This window comes from Pongo pygmaeus, chromosome 7 (assembly GCF_028885625.2).
Source record: "Pongo pygmaeus isolate AG05252 chromosome 7, NHGRI_mPonPyg2-v2.0_pri, whole genome shotgun sequence".
NCBI classification, from domain to species: domain Eukaryota; kingdom Metazoa; phylum Chordata; class Mammalia; order Primates; family Hominidae; genus Pongo; species Pongo pygmaeus.
In genome coordinates this window covers 36,519,314-36,533,662 of record NC_072380.2, presented here as the reverse complement: position 1 = coordinate 36,533,662, position 14,349 = coordinate 36,519,314, and the positions used below count along the sequence as shown (strand labels likewise).

The window sequence follows — 14,349 nt, the reverse complement described above, 5'->3', positions numbered from 1 at the left end:
AACCTGCGCAGTGAGGCTGGTGGTCCTTGAGGCCAGGGCCGTCACGGAGATGGCGGGCCTGGCTCCAGGCGGCACAGAGGCACTGGAGAAGCCCCGGGGGAGCCTGGCGGGATCTGGCTGGTCCTGCGCTCTGCTTCCGGTAGGTTCTGGCCCTGTAACCCCGGGGACAGGGCCGGCCAAGACAGGACCACGGGGTGCTAGCCAGCGCCTGGGCCAGGTGCCAGGCGGGAAGGGCTCTGGGGGATCAGTCCTGCACCCACCGCAGCCCCACAGCAGGGCCCATCCAGGGTCACACACCTGCTCCCAGGAGCAGGACGTCCCTGAGGCTAAAGAGTCCAGCTGGACCGGTGGAGGGGCCTAGCCCTTTGCCCTTTTACTCCTCCTGTAGGCGCTCCTCGCTGGGCTCCTGTGCACTCCTCCACACCCTGGCTCTATCACCAGCCCCACTGTGATGTCCCAGGTGCCCAGTGCGCGCAGGCCACAGAGAATTGGATGACTAAAGAATATCCTCTCCGCTTCTGACCCTCAGTTTCGTTCACGCACAACTCGCTCAAAATGGGCAATTCACTAAGCATATTTTGTTCCTGGTTCCACTGCAGGTCCCGGCCACACCATCGGCAACGTGCTTGTCTAAGCATATTTTTTTCCTGGTTCCGCAGCAGGTCCCGGCCACGCCATAGGCAACGTGCTCTTCTCAGCGTTTTTTTTTTTTTTTTTTTTTTTGAGACAGAGTCTCGCTCTGTTGCCCAGGCTGGAGTGCCCTGGTGCCATCTCTGCTCACTGCAAGCTCCGCCTCCCGGGTTCACGCCATTCTCCTGCCTCAGCCTCCCAAGTAGCTAGGACTACAAGCGCCTGCCACAACGCCCGGCTAATGTTTTGTATTTTTAGTACAGACGGGGTTTCATCGTGTTAGCCAGGATGGTCTCCATCTCCTGACCTCGTGATCCGCCCGCCTCGGCCTCACAACGTTCCACTGCAAGTCTCGGCCACACCACAGGCAACGTGCTTGTCTAAGCATATTTTGTTCCTGGTTCCACCACGGGTCCCGGCGACGCCATTGGCAACCTGCTCTTCTTGTCCGTGAGGCCTTCCCAGCTCCCCCGCAGCTCCTGCGCCTGTGCCTGCCCCGGGAACCCTGGCCTCTTCCCGATTGCTCTTCAATCCTCTGCGATGTCCTGGACCTTCTTTTCCAGCCAGGTGGGACGGCGCCCCTATGAGGCTGTGTCTTCTCCCTCAAAACAGGGGCACCCCACTGGGGGTCCTGCCTTCTGTGGTCTGGAGGCTCCCCTCAGGGAAGAAACCCGTGCTGTCTGCTCGCAACTCCATGATGTTCGGACACCTCAGCCCCGTGAGGATCCCTCGTCTCAGACGCAAGCTTAACCTCCGACTGCCTTCACTAGATGAGCAGGTGATCAGGTCTTGGAATCTGACCCCGATCCCAGCCACGCTGCCAAAGCCGGAGGTGAGGGCAGAAGAAGAGCCCGAAGAACCAATGGAGGTGGATCAGGTAGAGACCCAGGGGCAGGAGGACAAGAAAAGGGGCCCCTGTAGCAATGGGGAAGCAGCCTCCACCTCTAGGCCCCTGGAGACTCAGGCAAACCTCACTTCCTCCTGGTGCAGTCCCAGGCGCTTGGAGGGAAATGTCCATCTCAAGAGCTTGACAGAAAAGAACCAGACTGACAAGGCCCAGGTGCATGCAGTAAGTTTCTACTCCAAGGGCCATGGAGTCGCCAGCTCACACAGCCCTGCTGGAGGCGTCCTTCCCTTTGGGAAGCCTGACCCAGTTCCAACAGTGTCCCTGGCCCAGTTGCAACAGTGCTCCCTGACCCAGTTCTGGGCTGCTCCCTGTGTCCAGAGAAGGCGACCTTGAAGGTGCTGGGTAAAGAACACCTGCTCAGCTCTCCAGGCTTGCTGATGGTGGGGAAGGAGATGCAGCGCAAGGATCCTGCAGCTCTTGCATCAAATAGTTCTTCTCCACCCAGAGCTGCCTGCCACAGGTCCTGCAAAAGAAAACTGTCAGGGCCACCGCTGCCGCTGCCACCAACCCGATCCCTCCCCTGCAATTGAGGTGGGATAGAGACGAGCTGCCCCCACCTGCTAAGCTTCCCTGCCTGTCTCCTGAGGCACTGATGGAGCTGAGTCAGGCTTCCCAAAGGGAAAGAAGCCTCCAGCAGGGCAACATGGATAAGAATATGGGGGTATTAAGTAGAACATCAAAATCCAGGAGACGAAAACAGCCGCTTGGGAGGAGAAAGACATGGCAGGGCAGGCGCAGTGGCTCACGCCTGTAATCTCAGCACTTTGGGAGGCCGAGGCAGGCAGATCATGAGGTCAAGAGATAGAGACCTGAGGAGCGTCTCTGCCTGGTCCCCGCACCATCTGGGAAGTGAGGAGCGCCTCTGCCCGGCTGCCCACTGTTTCTTAGAATTGCCCTGTGGAAGTCTGAAACGGTAGCTGCTTTTCTTACCACATACACTCTCCTTTTCTGTCACACACACAGACTGATTTGTTATTTCTAGGTTGTTCTTGAGTACTGGACTGTTGTTGGTCATTGATTTTTCTTTTTTTTTTTTTCTGCCTCAGAAAAAGGAGCTGCAAGGCACTGCTTTTCAAAGAAAAAGAATGAGCTAGGGAGAGAAAAAATACACACATCTGAAGGATTGCATGGACTTTGTAAATAGATTTGTTTCCAAAAGTTTTTATTTTAATCCAATCAAAACATTTGAGCAACCTGAATGGTATTGCTACCTTGGAAAGAACTTAGCTGCAATTTTACAACAGAAGCACACCATTTTAAAGCTTAACATTAATATGCCTTTAGATTCAGTTGCTAACAGCGGGAAAGGATCATGATGTGTCTCTTTCTCCTGGGTGTTTCCTCTTTTACCACTTTTACCTCTTTTACTCTGCGTGGCTTGGTCTTTGTACAGACTTTAATTCTGAATCAACTTGGTCACTTCTTTCATCTTTCAAATTTCAGATTATATTCATATCCACAGATCTCCTGGTTTACATATCTGGCGAAAAACAATCTAGGAAGGCCAGGCATGATGGCTCATACCAGTAATGCCAGTGCTTTGGGAGACCAAGGCAGGAGGATTCTTTGAGGCCAGAAATTCAAGACCAGCCTGAATAACATACTGAGACCTCATCTCTACAATTTTTTTTTTTTAAGAATTAGTCAGGCACGGTGGTGCTCACCTGTAGTCCCAGCTACTCAGGAGGCTAAGGCTGCAGTGAGCTGTGATCTCACCACTGTACTTTAGCCTGGACTGCAGAGCGACAGAATGAAACCCTGTCTCAAGAAAAAACAAAACAAAAACAAAAACAACAAAAAACACTACAATCTGGGAAAATAACTGTGGCATTCAGAACTGGAACTCATATCAGTGCCTTTTCAGAAATGTATTTAAAACTCTTTAAAAGAAGACCCATCTTAAACCTAGCTAAGTTTACCCAAATACTTTTAGCTGGCAAAAAAATAAAACTTGTTTTCTTCTTTTGCGTTCTAAGCAAAAATAAAATTTCAACAAAAAGGTTATGTTTTAAGTTTCTAAAACATTTGTTACCCTTACAAATCCCTAAGTCTAAGTTAGTATGGTGGCAACTTAGTTTTAGTATGTGACAAGTTGATTAGAACATTTTGGAAAACAGTAGTGAGTTAAATTACCCTTAATATTTTTTTGAAAATAAGAATTTAGAAGTGGTAAAATTACGGCCCAAGATGTATTTGGTCTTCGATTATGTTTCTATACATTATTGTAGTGATACAAATGATTATCTTTTTAAAAAATACTTTGATATACAAATGTAGATGTATGTACCCATAAAGTCGTTGTAAATATTATTTAGTTATCATAAATAAAATATTTTTCCTTGCTACTTAATATATTAAAGATATAAAGTGTTTTTAAAAAATCATAGCACAGATATGCAAAACTCTGTCTCTTCCACCACTGTCCCCATTGGAATCACCAATATATCTTATAGATTGCTGAGTTCTATATTATTTACCCCAGGGAGTCAATAGTTTTTTTAAATAAACTAGTAACTCTGAACAAGTACATGACATGTTTAGAACAATATTCTCAACTCAGAACAATATTCTGAACACTTATGGCAGATTAACTCACTTTTAGCCGAAGCGTAATGCTAAAAAGATAAAGAGTCTACATTAGTTTTAGGTAGCATCCTTTCATTTGTCCACTTTTGGAACCCAGGCTAACTATTTTAGCCACTAATGCTTTGGGAGTAAACACGACAGGAGTGTGTGAAATGAGCACAGCGGAAACACCCCCTGTCACTGTGGGGAAAGAAGAACTCGCGAAGACTTCTCTGATCAGTGGGGCCTCTCCCATGTTGTCTTCACCCTTATCAGAAAACATCAGCAACATACAAGGGTTTTATTTTTCTAAATTGTTTATCTGGATACATTCAAGGTCATTGTAGAAACTTCCATCCTACACTTCTTCAGGAAGCATTTATCAGGGAGGACAATCTATGCAGAATCTCATGCGAGAGGTTAGGGGATGGCATTGGAGGCTTAGGGAAAGGAGGCCATTACAAGAATTTTATTTCTGCTATCAGGAGAGAATATAAGCACATGCAAAATAATAACTCCTTACTTTGCCTTATGCTTAACTGCTGAGTAAAAACATCCACATACACTAAGTATTATATTTACCTTCATTATGACTGAGGTGAAGGGATAGATATTATGAATGTCTTTTGTTTATTTTTACATATTTTTTATTTGTTAGATTTAGGGAATATAAGTGTAGTTTTGTTACACGGATATATTGTGTAGTGGAGAAGTCTGGGATTTTAGTGTAACTATCATGCAAACAGTGTCCTTGGTACCCATTAAGTAATTTCTTATCACTCACCCCCTCTCCGACCCTCCCACCTTTTCAATTCTCCAGTGCCTATTATTCTACTCTCTATGTCCATGTGAACACATTACTTAGCTCCCACTTATAAGTGAGTCATGTACATGTGGTATACGACTTTCTGTTTCTGAGTTATTTCACTTAAGATAATGGCCTCCAGTTTCGTTCAGGTTGCTGCAAAAAAACATAATTTCATTTTTCATGGCTGAGTAGTATATCATGGTATATACATATCTCATTTTCTTTATTCAATCCTCTGTTGATGACCACTTAGGTTGATTCCATGTTTTTGCTATTGTGAACAGTGCTGAGGGAAACTTAAGAATGTAGGCATCTTTTTATATAATTATTTCTTTTCTTTTGGGTAGAGGCCCAAAAGTGGGACTGCCAGATCAAATGGTTGTTCTATTTTCAGTACTTTGAGAAATCTTCATACTGTTTTCCATAGAAGTTGTACTTATTTTCATTCCCACCAACAGTTTATAAGCATTCCCTTTTCTCCACATCCTTGCCAACATCTGTTATATTTTTACCTTAATAATAACCACTCTGACTGATGTGAGATATCTCATTGTAGTTTTAATTTGTATTTTGCTGATGACTAGTGATGTTGAAAATTTTTGTACATGCCTGTTGGCCATTCGTATGTCTTCTTTTGAAAAATGGATTATTATCCTGTTTTAGAAATGAGGAAAATATGTCTGGGAATGTAAGAGAATTGCGTGTGGTAGATGGCATGTCTGGCTAAGTTTCTCACTCTTCTCTATCCATCCTCTTTACCATGGGACTTTCATTTGTCACATAACGAGTGGGGAATATTACCCCACTCCTTGACTGGGACGCTGGCTTTATCACTTGCATTGGCCATCAGAAAAAGAGGGAAGCAACCATTCTGAGTTCCAACCTCAGAGCAACTTGCATGCTTCCATTTATGCCCTTGACCCTCCACCCCCACCATGAGGAGGACATGCCCAGGCTAACTCATGGGTCCCAGGAGAAGGATGAGAAGGACATGGAGCACAGCCACCCTGGCTAAACCCAGTTGCGGTCAGCTGATCAGACCTGTGAAGAGTAAGAAATGGTTGGTCATTGCAGCCACTCAGTTTTGGCTCAGTTTTGCAGGACTAACTAACTAACACATTGGCCAAAACGACACAGGTAGTTGGGAACTGAGGCAGAAAAGCAGTCATTCCTTTTGTCTTAAAAATTGTTGACATTCTATAATGCCAGCCAGATCTCCTCCTAAACGTATTTGTGCATAGACAGCTTTTTAGTTGTGATGCTAAGAAACTCTCTCTCTCTTTCATTTTTTTTGAGATGGAGTCTCGCTCTGTCGCCCAAGCTGAAGTGCAGTGGCGTGATCTCGGCTCACTGCAACCTCTGCCTCCCAGGTTCAAGCAATTCTCCTGCATCAGCCCCCTGAGTAGCTGGGATTATAGGCGCGTGCCACCACCCCAGGTTAATTTTTTGTATTTTTAGTAGAGACAGAGTTTCACCATGTTGGCCAGGCTGGTCTCAAAGTCCTAAACTCAAATGATCCACTTGCCTTGGCCTCCCAAAGTGGTGGGATTACAGGAGTGAGCTACTGCACACAGCCAAGAAACTTTCTTTTAGTAAGCTGTACCTTATCTAGTCCAATTTATCTCTCCTGAGTCCTAAACATAGCCCTTTGTGACAGATAGTCCAGCGTCCTATCCACCAACCGTTCCTACACGTGATTTTCTTTTTCCATATACTCTGATGTAGTGCCTGTTTCTCCCTCTCAGCTCAACCGAATCTTCTACTGATTGAACACCCCACTTCTAATCCCCAGTTTTGAGAGCTCCCCTAATTCATCAATTCTCTGCTTACCTGGCACTTAGCATTCTGATGTGGTCTAACCCCAGGCAATTACACCCTTAATCCCCACTTTTGAGGACTGTATGTCTTGCCTCCATAGTTCAGCATGAGCTGCACACAGGAGCCAAGACCTCTCCTTCCCTAGTGCATCTATATGCACAGATGAGTGAATAAATAAATAAATGTTGGAAATAATTAAACTCATTGAGTATGAACTGCACTAGTAGGAAGGCTAAATTAGCACAACATCTTTTTTACTTCTTGTGTAATTGCTTCACATCTCTAGACTGCTAAGAAGCAAATACAAAGATCCTGTGACATTGTCTTGCTCTCTTGTCATCTGAAATATTATGGAAAAAAAGAAATAAGTGTACCTTACCCAGAGAGAAGAATGCTTCCATTCTCCACCAGGTGTCTCCTCAGGTTCAGCCATTTTCTGCATCCCTGTAAAAGATCAGCTTGTGTCTAGGTCTAACGAGCACAAAACAGCGGAAGCCCACCTCCTGTAAAGGACTGCTGGGCCTGTTACATACCAGAGTAAGGCAGACAGAGTTACAACTTCAAACATTACCTTCCCTGCGTGCAACGTGGGCAAACAAATATTTAAAAGAACATACCTTTTGAAAGGTATGTTCATGGATCATTATTTATCAAAAATTCCCAGCTCTTCTTTTAAAATTTAATTTCTACCTGAGGGAAAACCTTGATTTCTATGCATATTACATTTATTATCTTTGGTATACAGGTGGCTTATTAGCTGATTTTGGTATTCTTCACTACCCATTTATTGGAGCGTTTGCATTTGAAAGAAAACCAAATCAGCAATAATAGCACAGGATTTGCTCTGTTGTTCTTTCCAGCTTTCCAATTGCTGCACTCAGGGTTGTAGGCTTATATTAGCCTTGCCAAAACTGTCATGCCCGTACTTCATTTCCCCTGATGTGATTATTACACATTGTATGTCTGTATCAAAATATCTCATGTACCTGATAAATATGCACACCTACTGTGTACTCATAAAAATTAAAAAGACTGTCATCGTTAAGAAGGGCTGTTATTATCACCAGTAGCTCCTCTGTGGGCCCAGCTAACTAAGGGGCTTCCCAATATGGAGCGAGGCCTAGGTCATTAGAGAGCTGTGTAGTCAGTGAAGGAGGAAGAGAAGAATCTGCCAGCTTGTGTACAAAAAGACACAGTTTTCAACTACAGAACTTGTGTAAGTACTAGGCCCTCCTGAGAAGGCACTTCTTATTCTTACAGAGCATGCACACTGGTATTATTTCTTGCTATTTCTTTTCGGGGGTTTCCCTGGATACTCATTTTAACACAGTTTCCTCAAATGTGTGTGTGTGTGTGTGTGTGTGTGTGTGTGTGTAGAGGGAGTTGCATGTGTTCACATGGATAAACATGATCTAGGAATGAGATCAAATACTGCTTTGTCCTGGGCACTCCATCTTCTAGGGAGGGCTTTACCAGATGAGAGGGAAGGATAATGTATTGTCGGCCCACTGACTTGCTAATGTCCCTTCCCACAGAGATCCACAGAATTGAATAACCTCGTCTTGCACTTTAAGATTCTGCCTATGACCTAATCAGGTAGATCACACTGAGGATGGGGACCTAGAATGGTGGAGATGTGATGTTGCGGATTGAATTTTATCCCCCCACCCAAAAAAGGTATGTTTGAAATCTTAAATCTGGCATCCCAGAATATGACCCTGTTTAGAAACAGGGTTGTTACAGAGCTAAGCAAGTTAAAATGAGGTCATGAGGCTGGGCATGGTGGCTCATGCCTGTAATCCCAGCACTTTGGGAGGCTGAGGCAGGAGGATTTCTTGAGGCCAGGACTTTGAGACCAGCCTGGACAACGTGGTGAAACCCCATCTCTACTAAAAATATGAAAACTGAGGTGAGATAATCACCTGAGCCTGGGGAAGTTGAGGGTGCAGTGAGCCATGAAGGCATCACTGCACTCCAGCCTGGGTAAGAGAGTGAGACCCTGTCCCCTCCAAAAAAAGCCATTTAAGCCATCATGATGGTGGCATATGATATGTCACTAGCTCAACTACTCATTCTTAATTACCTCATCTAGTCATTAAGTCCCAAGGAAATGCTTGGGGTATGGCTACCATTGCTATGTTAAGCAAAAAATTCTGCAGAAATCCAAGATAAAATAGCAACCTCTACTGTCAATTTTTGTCCTGCATTTTAGGTAGTGTAATATTTAGATATGGGGGCATTATTAAGTAGCTGAGGAGAATTCGAATGAAGGAGACATTATTGTGAAGTTCTGTCTTACCCATCACATTTCCCTCAGCTCTGAAGCAGGCCTGGTGCGATCCCAGAGTTAGAATGAGAGCCTGGACACTAGCATTCCCATCCGCCATTACTGTGGTGTTGAGTCCTACTACCGAGATCTACCTTGGATGTCTCCCTGTCCTCCCATCCACATTTTCATTCTGGTAAGGTATGGAATCAACTATTGGTATAGACACAGGGTAATGATACTGATATGGTTTGGCTCTGTGTCCCCACCCAAATATCATGTTGCATTGAAATCCCCACGTGTTGCAGGAGGACCTGGTGGGAGGTGATTGAATCATGGGAGCGGACTTCTCCCTTGCTGCTTTTGTGATGGAGTTCTAGTGTGTAGCACTTGCTTTTTCACTGTCTCCTTCTCCTGCTCTGCCATAGTAAGATGTGCCTGCTTCCCCTTCACCTTCCGCCATGATTGTAAGTTTCCTGAAGCCTCCCAGCCATGCCTCCTGTTCAGCCTGGGGAACCACGAGTCAATTAAACCTCTTTTTTTTTTTTTTTTTTAATAAACTACGCAATCTCAAGTAGTTATTTATAGCAGTGTGAGAACAAACTAATGCAGACACTGACTACTTGCGGATCTAGTTTTATAACTACATAATCTGGAAATGTGGAAGTGTTAAAAGGTTTATGAGTGAACAACACGATATGTTCCAGGGCATCTAGAAAGAAATGGCTATTCTCAATTAAATAGCTCTTCTCACAAGGCAGGGAGACTTCACAATACACACAGCTCTACTCAGGTTTTAATTCAGCCCAATTTAACTCAGTATCTATTAAGTGGCCCCTCCCGCATGCATCCAATGCTGCATTGAGGTTTACACAATGTTTCTGTTTTTCTTTTCTTTTTTTCACTGTTGTTTCTTTGCTTGCTTTCAAGAAAAAAGTACTGCCAGGTTATCTCCCCAATCGGATCTCTTTCATATTAAAAAAAAAATAAAGCTTTAAAAGTAATGGAAGAAACCAAAATTGTCTTTTATGAATGTATTGATGTCTTCTTTGGGGAAATACAGGTCACAGACATTTGGAACTGAGAACCACTCTTAATAAAAGGGAGCTTTGGGGTTCTGGGAGCTGCACCAGGACCAAGTGATAGATGCCCTTGACTAGGATGTTCTCCAAAGAAGATGGCCTTGTGCGACTACACACGAAGGCACACAGCTAGAAGCTGAGCTGCAATAAAAAATGCATGTAGACCATGAGTGAAGACACCTGGGGGCAGAAGAGCATCCTGGTCATGTTTTATTCCCAGCAACTGACATGATGTCTGGCCCCACATGAAACCTCATCAATGTGTCTTGAATGAATAAAATAGCAGGATTGCTAGTGACTGGACTTGAGGTAGATAAAAAAATAAAATAAAATACAATAAAGCAAAATAAAGATAAACACTGAACTCATTTGGATATTGAGTTCTTCACCCTCAGAATCTTATCGTGTCTACTACTCTTTCTCACTCAGAAGTCAGAGTGATATTGATCAATTAACCACAAATCCTGAATTGATTCTGTTTGTTTGTCATGGGTTGAACAGGAGGTGTGCGTGGGTGGTATATTTGAGAACACACTAGTGTTACTATGCCCTGTAGGGGAGTCTTCTAAAAAAAAAAAAAATCTATGAAGACTGGCAGTTTTCCGTTCCACCGTAACTGCCTACATATTTCTCCTGAAGCTGAAGGCAAAGGGCTGTTATGCCATTGCAGTGCAGCTCAGGGTGGGATGGGGTAGGGAGAGTGAGTGATAGACCAAGCCCTGAGAACAAGAGCACACTGTGAATAGAAAGAAATTCTTCCCAGCATAGCAGACTGTGGCATAGAGAAAAATTTCAAACTTTAACTCTCAGCTTTGCCTGGATCTGTGTAATAGTCATTAGAAATAGCAGCAGCTGTAGATACAGAAAGCTGATGAGGTGTGAATTATGAGCAACTGCAGACAGAGACAGAATTCTCTGCAAATGGTTCATAAGCCTAAATACAAGGAAGCAATTATTCCAGGGCAGGCAAGCTTAGGGCACAGAGAAGGATCAGCAGAGTCCAAGACAAAGTATCCCAGACTAAGACCATTACAACAAAAGAGGATTTCCATTGGCTTAGGGCATAAATAACATTTCTCTCTCTCTCATACTCCAGTGGTGGTTTAACAGCTCCCTAGTGAGGCAAGATGTGACGCTAACACAGATGCTAAATGGTACCACAAGCATACCACCTTCAATTCTAAATATATGTTTGTTCTTTAGCATACTTAGAGTTAACTTAATAGTTCACTCCACAGTATGGACCTGGTTATCTTAGATAATCCTTGTTTGCTTGTTATGATCTCTCAAATAAAAGGTATGCCTCAATTATCAGAATTTTTTCTCTCTTCTCAGTAGCCTCCTATTGACAACTGCAGTCTGGATTCCAGTTTCTGGATGAGCAAAACAGGTAAAACAAACAAACAAACAAAACCGTCTTTTAAATAATGCTTAATAAAGGGGTGCTTCTCCCTATATTGGTTCACAAATTCTGGAGCTGGCTGTACCTTAATTGTTTGGATGCTAGCAATGCAAGATGCTGAGTAAAACAGCATCTGTTTGTGAAAACAAATTCTCGTTTTGAAGCTCCAGTAACAGAACTACCCACATAGACAGTGGTGAACACAATTTATTTTCTTTTAAGTTGTGACAAATACTAAATGTACACTTTTTAGTCATTTTTCCCTTGGGAAAATGACTGCTGCAGGCTCCCTGCTGACAAAGCTTATCACTAATTCATTCGCCTTCTTTAACAATAAAAAACATTTTCCATAAGCTGAAGTGAATTTGCTACATTATAACTCAATCACCAACTAGGAGAAGTTTCCTTCTGCATCAGTTGAAAAACATTTAAATTTTTCTCAATTTCTTTGCAACATTAAGAATCTATGTGCTTTTATATTCCCATTTTTAACACTGAAAAAGTGATTTATCTCATTCTCGAAATCCAGCATGTTCTAGACACTTAATCAAACCTCTCCTGTATCTTCATAAAGTTGGCATAAATTACATGCATCTGGGAAGGCACTAATTCTGAAATTATTAAGTTTGTACAAGTAAATAAATAGGATATAGAATCTGAAACCAAATGGAAATCAGACTGACCTCCAGCCTTCCTGGAAACTTTTCCTTTTATTTATTCATTTTCCTTTTCTTATTTGTAAGTGCTCACAACCTAAATTGGAGACAGTTCAGCTGAGACTATATTACAAAATAACATCCTTTGTTTGTAAATAGCTAACACACTATTTGGGCAAATTTCTTAAAGAAATGTGATGCTTTCAAAACAATCATTTAATTTAGATGAGAACAATTAGTTGTTATATAAATAAATATCAGTTGGTTGTTGAAAGTTTATTTTGGAGGCTACAAGTAACTACATCTAAGCATTACACTACTTTCCCCAAATTACACAAATATGAAGTGTATAATTAGGATGGAAAATTAAAGGTCTTTGTGCTGTCATGATATAAAATGGTGACACTGTGACTGTAGTTACAAAGAAAGCCCCAAGTAAAAAACAAACAACAAATGGAAAACCCATCACAAAGCAAAGCAGCTTGTGGTGCTCTCACACAAGCGTGGTATCTATAAAGTATAATGTAATTCAAGTGTCAGAAAACTTTCCTCAGGGTGTCTAGACTTGCTCTGTTGAGGTACATGTCACCAGAAATAACTGCTACGGGTTAAAACAGGAATCCCCAAACTTTGCTATACACTGAGTCTCTTGAAGACATTTTAACCCTGATGCCAAGTCACATTCCATCTTAATTAAATCAGAATGTTTGGAGAAGACAACCGGACTTTAGTTTTTGTTTCGTTTTGTTTTGTTTTTTAATTGAGACAGAGTTTCACTCTTGTTGCCTAGGCTGGAGTGCAGTGGTGCAATCTTGATCTTGGCTCACTGCAACCTCCGCCTCCCGGGTTCAAGCGATTCTCCTGAATCAGCCTCCTGAGTAGCTGGGATTACAGGCACGTGCCACCATGCCCAGCTAATTTTGTATTTTTAGTAGAGACAGATTTCACCATATTGGCCAGGTTGGTCTTGAAGGCTCACGCCTGTAATCCCAGCACTTTGGGAGGCCGAGGCAGAGTATTGAGTATTTTTTAAAGATGTGCTCGCTTCGGCAGAACATAAACTAAAACTGGAACAATACAGAGAAGATTAGCATGACCACTGCTCAAGGATGACATGTAAATTCATGAAGTCTTCCAAAATTTTTTTAAAAATAAAAAAAAAAAGATGCTCAAGTGATTCTGATGTGCAGTAAAGTTTAGGAGCCACTGGGTTCTAGAAAAAATAAAGGTCAAAAGATCATCCAAATGTCATTCAATGTTGAGGCGAGCAGCACTCACATTTTGACAGGATGGATACAAGTACAGGTTCCCATTTTTTATTTTGAAATCTTTGGGGATGATATGTTTTAATATGGGGTTTTCTTTGTAACTACAGTCACAATGTCACCATTTTGGGAAAGTAGTGTAAAGGTTAAATTTAGTTACTTGCAGCCTCGAAAATAATCTTTCAACAACCAATTTTTAATTCTGTAACAACTGATTTTTCTCCTCCAAATTAAACGATTGTTGTGAAAGCATCACATTTTTTAGAAATTTCCCCAATTAGTGTTTTAGCTACTTACAAGCAAAGGATACTATTTTGTAATATATTCAGATTCTTTTCATATTTTAGACATTACATAGACCAGAAAAGACCAAATTGTGGAAATGGAGCACTCTGTAACCATCAAGCACTAATATTTCTGGAGGAAATAATTCACACTAAGTGAGATAATTGAAACTGTAGATCATCTCACCTCAACTGATGTCAGATTTTGACACCAAATATATTTTTTTCATACATTTGTAAAACCACTGTTGCTCACAGAGCTTTTGGGATTTTGTAATTGTGGATGAAGGCATGTGGACCTATAAACTGAGTCAAACCATCATTAATTCAAATCAGAAGGTAAAGCAAGACTTCATTCACAGCAGCAGCCCCTGCAAGGCTGACAGTGATGAGAGAGTGATTCCCACCACCTTCTCATCACAGTCTCAATCACTTATCTCTAGGAACAATTCTTTTAAAAAAAAATTTTTTTTAGTTCACACTCTTTTAATCCCTTAGTCCCCATAAAATAAACATTCTAAAGTGTAAGCAGTAGAAATAATGTAAACTCTACAGAAACAGAAATAAATTAGTTTCTTGACAGAAATAAATTAGTTTCTAGACTTGGTGGAGGTCTTTTTGCTGAATACTATACTCCATCGAGAACAGAATTCATCTGGAAGGAAG

The 14,349-nt window shown here is 42.4% G+C and overlaps 1 non-coding gene and 1 pseudogene across 1 annotated transcript; both read left to right on the top strand.

The window, feature by feature from the left end:
• The first annotated feature begins 1,213 nt into the window (after window positions 1-1,213).
• On the top strand, window positions 1,214-2,291 carry LOC129042279 (putative UPF0607 protein ENSP00000382826; annotated as a pseudogene).
• Window positions 2,292-13,171: 10,880 nt separating this feature from the next.
• On the top strand, window positions 13,172-13,278 carry LOC129043237 (U6 spliceosomal RNA). The gene has a single exon (XR_008504343.1). It is a non-coding gene; the product is annotated as a U6 spliceosomal RNA (small nuclear RNA).
• Window positions 13,279-14,349: the final 1,071 nt, after the last annotated feature.